The 7,984-nt window shown below is 43.3% G+C and overlaps 1 pseudogene; it reads right to left on the reverse strand.

Moving 5' to 3' along the window:
* Positions 1-4,362: 4,362 nt before the first annotated feature.
* LOC102130194 (putative elongation factor 1-alpha-like 3) lies at positions 4,363-6,363 on the reverse strand (annotated as a pseudogene).
* Positions 6,364-7,984: the final 1,621 nt, after the last annotated feature.

Genomic DNA, 7,984 nt, shown 5'->3' on the forward strand with positions numbered 1-7,984 from the left:
TTTAACATCTTGCTCTGCTGAGAACCTACTTATACTGATCCTCAGGGGATTAATTGTATACTATATTATGGCAAATGACCAAAACCCAACACAACTCAAACTGACTTAACTAGGAAATGGGTATGTTCTGGTTCATGACAGACCATCTGTAATTCTAGTTTCAGGCACAGTTGGATCCAGGGGCTCAATGTCAAGTAGAATCTCTCAGTATCTATCACTTGGCTCTTCTTTCCACAAAGTTAACTTCATTTTCAATCAGGCTTTCTCTACCTGGTGGCTAAGATAGAATCCTAGCAGCTTTAAGCTTAGATCCCATAAGCTCAGTGTTCCCCCAAGGAAAGGGAGTGCTTCTTTTCCCACCATTCTAGCAAAAATATCAAGTCAAGCTTTCATTGGCCCAACTTGGGTCATGTGCTGATCTGTAAACCAATGATTGTAGCTTGGGAGTTTCAGTCCTTTCATTGGCCAGGCCTGAGTCAGATTCCCATCCCTTGAGAACAAAGGTAGGACCAGTCCCTCCCAAACTGAGATTGAGAGTGAGTGAGAGATAATTCGTGAAAAGAAAATTGAGGTTCCTACAAGAACTGAAGGAGCAATAAGACACTGGGTGAGTAAACACAACTGATTTCCACCACAGATTTGAACATTTTCTGTCCATTTCTAACACCTCTACTCTTTCTACAGTATCTCCAGACCACATTTTTAGACTTGTGAGTACAGTACAGTGACCTCTGCTCCATTGTTGGGAGGATAATAGGACTGTCCTATAGAATATCAAACTTGTGGATTCTTTCCTCGATTTTATTAAAAGATTCTGTCAACTATAACATAGCACAACTGGGAACAGATGACATTTTGCAGCCACCAGGTTAGCTTGCTTCAAGTGGCCCAGGATTTCCTATGAGATGAATATAACAAGAGCTTTTGGGTTTGAAGGAGTCAAATAATTGATGTCTAATTGTCTAACAATTAAGTCACAGGAGAGGCAGGAAGTGTAGTAGCTGTAAGCATTTTTGGGTAATCACACTTTGGAACCGACCACAAACCAGTGTTCCTGGTTTCTGCTTATACCCCAAGGAGTGACTGTGTATGTGAACTGATAGAATTGATTGTAGAGATGAAACTCTGGGGCCAAATGTGTGTAACTCTTGGCCACACTTAGCACGGAAGGAGTCGGATCATTCTCTCTCAACGGATATCCAAGAACTGGATCTCGCATAATCACAAAACAAAGCATTCACAAGACTGTGCAGAACTTCACTTTAACAGCAACCCCTCTGGCAACAAGAGGCCACTGCAGCAGTGAACTAACCAGACCCCTGTCCTTAGCCATTTCTAGTTTAGCCGTGGGCAGACACTCCCTTTGGAACTAAGAACACCTGTATGGTTCACGGATCATTTAAGGGGGCAGAGAGAACTCCACAAAAAAAGTGATAAACATTCTACTAATAAGGCAGGTGGTTGCTGAAGCAATTGATAGGGAAAATGAAAGCACTCTGCCTCATTCAGGCCCCAAGTTTGTGGAGATGTTCTTGCTGCCAACACAAGGAATAAATGAGAGGCTGGATCTAGGTTCCTAAGAACCATTCCTGGTATGTAGGAATATGGTAATATTTGCCCTCTTATGATTCCAATCGACAGCACTTTTTCCCTTTTTAATTTTTTTTTTTTTAATTTTTTGAGACAGGGTCTTGCTGTGTCACCCAGGCTGGAGTACAGTGCTATGATCTCAGCTCACTGCAACCTCCACCTCCTGGGTTCAAGTGGCTCTTCTGCCTCAGTCTCCTGAGTAGCTGGGACTACAGGCATGTACCACCTCACTTGGCTAATTTTTTTTGCATTACTAGAGGTGGGGTTTCACTGTGTAGGCTGGGCTAGTCTCAAACTCCTGGCCTCAAGTGATCCACCCGCCTTGGCCTCCCAAAGTGCTGGTATTACAGGCATGAACCACCACATCCAGCCATTTTTTTAGTTTTTATTGTTGTTGTCACTTGCCAGAGACCATGATCATCTCTTACTCAAACACCACTGTATTTAATGTAATCCCATCTGAAATTCTGTGAGGTAGATAACATTATCATTCATCACCACATTATAGATTTTTTGTAATGGAGGTTCAGAAAGGGAAGATGATGCACCCAAAGTCACACCATGGTAGAACCAGGACTAGAGCTCAGATTTCCCGCTCCCCGACTAGCGCTTCCGTTAACTAAGGGCTTTGTATTCTCAAACACAATGGGCAAAGGGAGACAGAAAACTTGTGTTTCTTGAACATCTGCGATGGCAGGCACCACGCTCGGCATGTTTATATATATCAGCTCATTTACTCTTCTCCATAGTCCCATGAGGCCTCTGTGGTATTATTTCCCCCATTTTAGTCACATGGAGACACAAAGAGGGAGGCAGGACCTTTCCCTGAATCACTGTACAGCTAGGGTCTCTGAAGGGATTCAGCATAAAGAGGACATTTTTCCAGGAAGGAAGCTCCCTGCCCAATGGGACTGGTGGAGTCTCATCCTCACGCTTACTCGCCAGAGACATCACCGAACCGCACCTCGCTTCCCAGGAAATAAATTCTGGGCACACTCCAGGGTCTCTGAAAAAGACTCCCTCACTTCCAGCTTTGCCAGCTGGCTCCATTCAAGAGTGAAACTGGCCCAATTTTCCCATTGGACAGATGCTTACAGTGTTCTGAATAAACACAGAAGTTGACCCTCCCAGTCTTAAAGCCTGAAACTTACTTTTGTCTCATCTGAGTTCCTTTCTCAGGAAACAGACAGTCAGTCCTCCCAGATAGTATCAAGGAACTGAAACTCATCAGATCACTGCAGCTAGACAATGAGACACCAGACCTCTCATCCATCATGACTGCTTCCTTACCCCTCCCTAACTTCTGTCTTTCTGCATATAGTTACATTTCCTCCCCAGAATATAAACTCCCAATTTTAGTCAGTTGGAGAGACAGATTTGAGACTTATCTCCTCTCTCCCTGACTAACAGCACCCAAATAAAGCCTTCTTCCCCGGCAATGCTTGTGGTCTCAGCGACTGGCTTTCTGTGTGGTGAGCAACAGGACCTAGATCAAACCCTTGACATTTTGGCAACAACAGGAGAGGTATCTGGGCTAGAATTGTGATGCCAGGTGATCTAGAGGTAAAGAGAGACAACCAGAGAGAGACTGAAAGAAAAAAAGAAAGAAAGACATATAGGGAGAGGAGAGAAAGGGGGAAGAGAGAGAGAAAGAGCAAGAAAGGAATGAAGAGGAAGAAAGGAAATGGTAAAGGACATAGCAGAGGATGAGGGGACAGGGAGGAGGAATCTGGGGTGTAAACATATAAAACTTTGGTATAAAAGGAAAAAATGAAGTTATTCGTTAAATATACTGAGTTCCTAATTGGTATCCATCTCTGTACTAAACATCACAAAAATAAAGTCCAGACTCTCAAGCATGTAAATGAACAATTTTACAATTGTTCATTTGATTATAAGTCTGTGATATGGTTTGACTGTGTCCCAACCCAAATCTCATCTTGAATTGTAGCTTCCATAATCCCATGTGTAGTGGGAGGCACCCAATGGGAGGAAATTGAATCATGGGGGCTGGTTTTCCCATGCTGTTCTCATGGTAGTGAATAAGTCTGACAAGATCTGATGGTTTTATAAAGGGCAGTTAGTTCCCCTGCACACGCCCCCGTGCCTGCTGCCATGTAAGATGTGCCTTTGCTCCTCCTTCCCCTTCTGCCATGATTGTGAGGCTTCCCCAGCCATGTGTAAATGTGAGTTCATTAAACCACTTTTTCTTTATAAATTACCCAGTCTCGGGTATTTTTTCATAGCAATATGAAAATGGACTAATACAGGCTGCTGCAAGGAACAGGAAAGGGCCAGAGACAAGGCAGAGATGGAGCGTGCTAGAAAACAGATCTTGTCATGAAGACTGGAGTCTAAAACTGTCATTAAAGACTCCCTGAAAGCTTGCAGATTTACACTTAGGGATTTATAAGTGCTCAGCAAGAATGTATTAAAATTTTAGTGTGTTCATAAATACTAGTACATTCTGGATCATCTTCCTGACAACCAGAATGGAATCCATGCATTGATTTGATTTGTGATCATTTTGGGGTCTAGTAACAATGTGTGATTTTTTCTCATTAAACTTTGTTTTAATGGGTCTCAAAATTCTGTGACAGATTTTTGGTCAAGTTGCTTCCATTGAAAAGTACTGATTGTAAAAACTAATAATTTAAAACTGCCACATGAAAAAAAAAAAAAGTGGTCCACAAAACATTCTCCTTTCCTTCTGAAGATTTTATGATGCATTGTTATCATTAACCAGTCTTTTACTATTAATAAAACGGCCAATTGAAACAAACAGTTCCGAAACTGTTCTTCCATCAACTAAGACCAGGGTAGCAGGTATTAGGGATAATATTCATTTAGCCTTCTGAGCTTTCTGGGCAAAGTTGGTGACCTTGCCAGCTCCAGCAGCCTTCTTGTCCACTGCTTTGATGACACCCATGGCAACTGTCTGTCTCATATCACGAACAGCAAAGAAACCCAGAGATGAATAGTCTGAGAAGCTCTCAATACACATGAGCTATCTGGGAACCATATCAACAATGGCAGCATCACCAGATTTCAAGAATTTAGGGCCATCTTCCAGATTTTTACCAGAATTGTGATCAATCTTTTCCTTCAGCTTAGCAAACTTGCATGCAATGTGAGCCATGTGGCAATCCAGTACAGGGGCATAGCGTGCACTGATTTGGCCTGGATGGTTCAGGATAATCACCTGAGCAGGGAAGCCAGCTGCTCCCATTGGTGGGGTTTTTTTTGCTGTCACCAGCATCATTGCTATGATGAACCTCCTTGATAGACATGTTATTGACATTGAAGCCCACATTGTGCCCAGGAAGAGCTTCACTCAAAGCTTCATGGTGCATTTCAACACAATTTATTTCAGTTGTAACACTGACAGGAGCAAAAGTGACCACCATACCGGATTTGAGAACACCAGTCTCCATTCGGCCAACAAGAACAGTACCAATACCAACAATTTTGTAGACATCCTGGAGAGGCAGGCGCAAGGGTTTGTCAGTTAGACGAGTTGGTGGTAGGATGCAGTCAAGAGTCTCAAGCAGTGTGGTTCCACTGGCATTGCCATCCTTATGGGTGGCTTTCCATCCCTTGAACCAAGGCATATTAGCACTTGGCTCCAGCATGTTGTCACCATTCCAACCAGAAATTGGCACAAATGCTACTGTGTCAGGGCTGTAGCCTTTTTTTTTTTTTTTTTTTTTTTTTTTTTTTTTTTTTTTTTGAGACGGAGTTTCGCTCTTGTGGCCCAGACTAGAGTGCAATGGTGTGATCTTGGCTCACTGCAACCTCCACCTCCCGGGTTCAAGCAATTCTCCTGCCTCAGCTTCCTGAGTAGCTGGGATTACAGGTGTGTGCCACCATGCCCAGCTAATGTTTGTATTATTAGTAGAGACGGGGTTTCACCATGTTGGCCAGACTGGTCTTGAGCTCCTGACCTCAGGTGATCCATCTGCTTCAGCCTCCCAAAGTGCTGGGATTACAGGCGTGAGCCGCTGTATCCTGACAAATTTTCTTAATGTAAGTGCTGACTTCCTTAACGATTTCCTCATATCTCTTCTGGCCATAGGGTGGCTCAGTGCAATCCATTTTGTGAACACCAACAATTAGTTGTTTCACACCTAGTGTGTAAGCCAGAGGGCATGCTCCTAGGTCTGTCCATTCTTGGAAATACCAGCTTCAAATTCACCACCAACAGCAGTCGGGACACCACAGTCAGCCTGAGATGTCCCTGTAATCATGTTTTTGATGAAGTCTCTGCGTCCAGGGGCATCAGTGATAGTCACATAGCACTGACTGGTCTCAAAATTCCACAGGGAGATATCAATGGTGATACCACATTCACGCTCAGCTTTCAGTTTATCTAAGTCCCAGGCATACTTGAAGGAGCCCTTTCCCATCTCAGCAGCCTCCTTCTCAAATTTTTCAATGGTTCCTTTGTCAAAGCCACCACATTTGTAGATCAGATGCCAGTGGAGGTGGACTTGCCTGAATCTACATGTCCAATGATGGCAATGTTGGTATGAGTATTTTCCTTTCCCATTTTGGCTTTAGGAGTAGTTTTCATGACACCTGTGTTCTGGTGGCAAAACCATTGCAAAAAAAAAAAAAAAAAGAAGAAGAAGAAGAAGAAGAAGTAATATTGTTTTAATTGTCCCAGGACAAGAGGGAAAAGATGGGGGTAGACTTGATACATAAAGGATGTGTTTGTGCCAGACAAAGACTGTGAGATATGATGAGGTTTCTCTTCAAATAATCTAATAAATCTTTTATTATTTAATTCATAGTACCTCCCCCGCACCCCCACTTTTCCTTTTTCTCCTTTTTCCTTTTTGCCTTTGTTAAATGCCCAGGCACGCCACAATACCAGGCATTATCAATACCAACTCACATTCTTTTCCTTATTTAAAAAAAAAAAACAACTAACCTTGTAGCTCATTACAACATCCCTTCCCCTTCCTCTCCACTTTCTTTTATGAGCCCACCTTATCTAAAACAATGCAAATGTTTAGCCAACCGAAATTAGTTTAAATTGTATGACCCGACCCTGGCCAATGGGGAAAGGGTACAGGGGCGGGACTTGCATCAAAAATAATGACTCCTGTGCCCCTTTGTTCAGGTGTGCTCTCATGGCAACCGGCCAAAGAGGCACCCCTCTGCACAGAAGTAAAATTGCTTTGTTAAAAATCCTTCATTCGAGTGTTCAATTTCCTTAAAATTGTAAGCGTTATTCCTAACAAGACGAACTGAATGGCTTGCAATGCCAGTTACGTTCTAGAACCAAACTGAGATTCATTCACCCAGAGCAGTAAATCCAGATACCCACCCAGAGGTGTTTGCAGTGATAGAAAGAACATCATTTATTGCAGGGTCCCCAGCAAGGTCGTGCTTAAGACCCAAAGTCCCCAGTGGCTACAAGCCAAGTACTGGCAAGGTAAGGGTATTTTTCGTTGGTAGTGATGATGGTTTTCCTTAGACAGGGTCTTACTCTGTCCTCTGTTGCCAAGCCTAGAGTGCGGTGGCATGATCATAGTTCACTGTAGCCTCAATCTCCTGGGCTCAAGTGATCTTTTAGCCTCAGCCTCCCAAGTAGCTGGAACTAAAGGTGCCTGCCACCACACCCGGCTAATTTTTTTATTTTTAGTAGAGATTAGGTCTGCTATGTTGCCCAGGCTGGTCTTGAACCCCTGGGCTCAAGCAGTCCTCCCACCTTGGCCTCCCAAAGTTCTGGGATTAAAGGCATGAGCCACACCCCTGGGGCAAGTAAGGGTTTTTAAAGTCAAGGGTAAACTTCAGGAAAGCAGAAACTACAGGCAAAATTGTAAATCAATGCATGAAGGTTACACATTGGTTTAAGGTTAAAAGGGTGAGATATCTTGAGGTGAAGGCTTACAGGTCATAGGTAGTGTATTATTCCATTCTCACACTGCTGTAAAGATACTACCTGAGACTGGGTAATTTATAAACAAAAGAGGTGTAATTGACTCACAGTTCTGCATGGCTGGGGAGGCCTCAGGAAACTTACAGTCATGGCAGAAGGTAAAGGGGAAGCAGGTACCTTCTTCACAAGGCGGCAGGAGAGACAGAGAGCAAGCAAAGTGGAGTGCTACACTTTAAAACAACCAACTCTCATGAGAACTCACTCCCTGTCATGAGAACAGCATGGGGAAAACCGCCCCCATAATCAAATCACCTCCTAACAGGTCCCTCCCTCAACACATGGGGATTACAATTCAAGATGAGATTTGGACACAGAAGCAAACCGTATCAGATAGACTCAAAGATCTTCTGATTTGCAATTGGTTAAGGAAGACAAGCTTTGTTTAAAACTTTGAGGTCAGTAGAAAAATGTTAACTGGCTAGGGGGAGTGACTTTCTCCAAGTCCCT

This window comes from Macaca fascicularis, chromosome 20 (assembly GCF_037993035.2).
Source record: "Macaca fascicularis isolate 582-1 chromosome 20, T2T-MFA8v1.1".
Lineage (NCBI taxonomy): Eukaryota > Metazoa > Chordata > Mammalia > Primates > Cercopithecidae > Macaca > Macaca fascicularis.